The sequence below is a fragment of the Sinocyclocheilus anshuiensis genome, unplaced genomic scaffold (genome assembly GCF_001515605.1).
Source record: "Sinocyclocheilus anshuiensis isolate Anshui unplaced genomic scaffold, SAMN03320099.WGS_v1.1 scaffold728, whole genome shotgun sequence".
In the NCBI taxonomy this organism is placed as follows: Eukaryota; Metazoa; Chordata; class Actinopteri; order Cypriniformes; family Cyprinidae; genus Sinocyclocheilus; species Sinocyclocheilus anshuiensis.
In genome coordinates this window covers 259,906-260,141 of record NW_015555767.1, presented here as the reverse complement: position 1 = coordinate 260,141, position 236 = coordinate 259,906, and the positions used below count along the sequence as shown (strand labels likewise).

General features: G+C 43.6%; 1 protein-coding gene across 1 annotated transcript in view; it reads left to right on the top strand.

Moving 5' to 3' along the window:
* Positions 1–236, top strand: part of LOC107674228 (mastermind-like protein 3) — a 119,808-nt gene that overhangs the window by 70,384 nt on the left and 49,188 nt on the right. The gene's annotated exons all lie outside the window — the stretch shown is intronic.

The following is a 236-nucleotide window of genomic DNA, read 5'->3' as shown; positions in this document are numbered from 1 at the left end:
TGATATCACGCATAAGGCGCCATGATTTCCGCAATGAATGAATGGCGGATGGTGCGGCGCATTTTTTTGTTTACTACACACGTACTAAAGCACGGATGACACTCGCGGTGTTTTCAGCTTCTGCCGTCTCACTATATGATATGAACACGAATGTCATCTCCAGCTACTCTGAGAGTCACTTCATTAGCATTTACCGTTTCATTTGAGAAATCTACCGTCATATCACATACACAGCT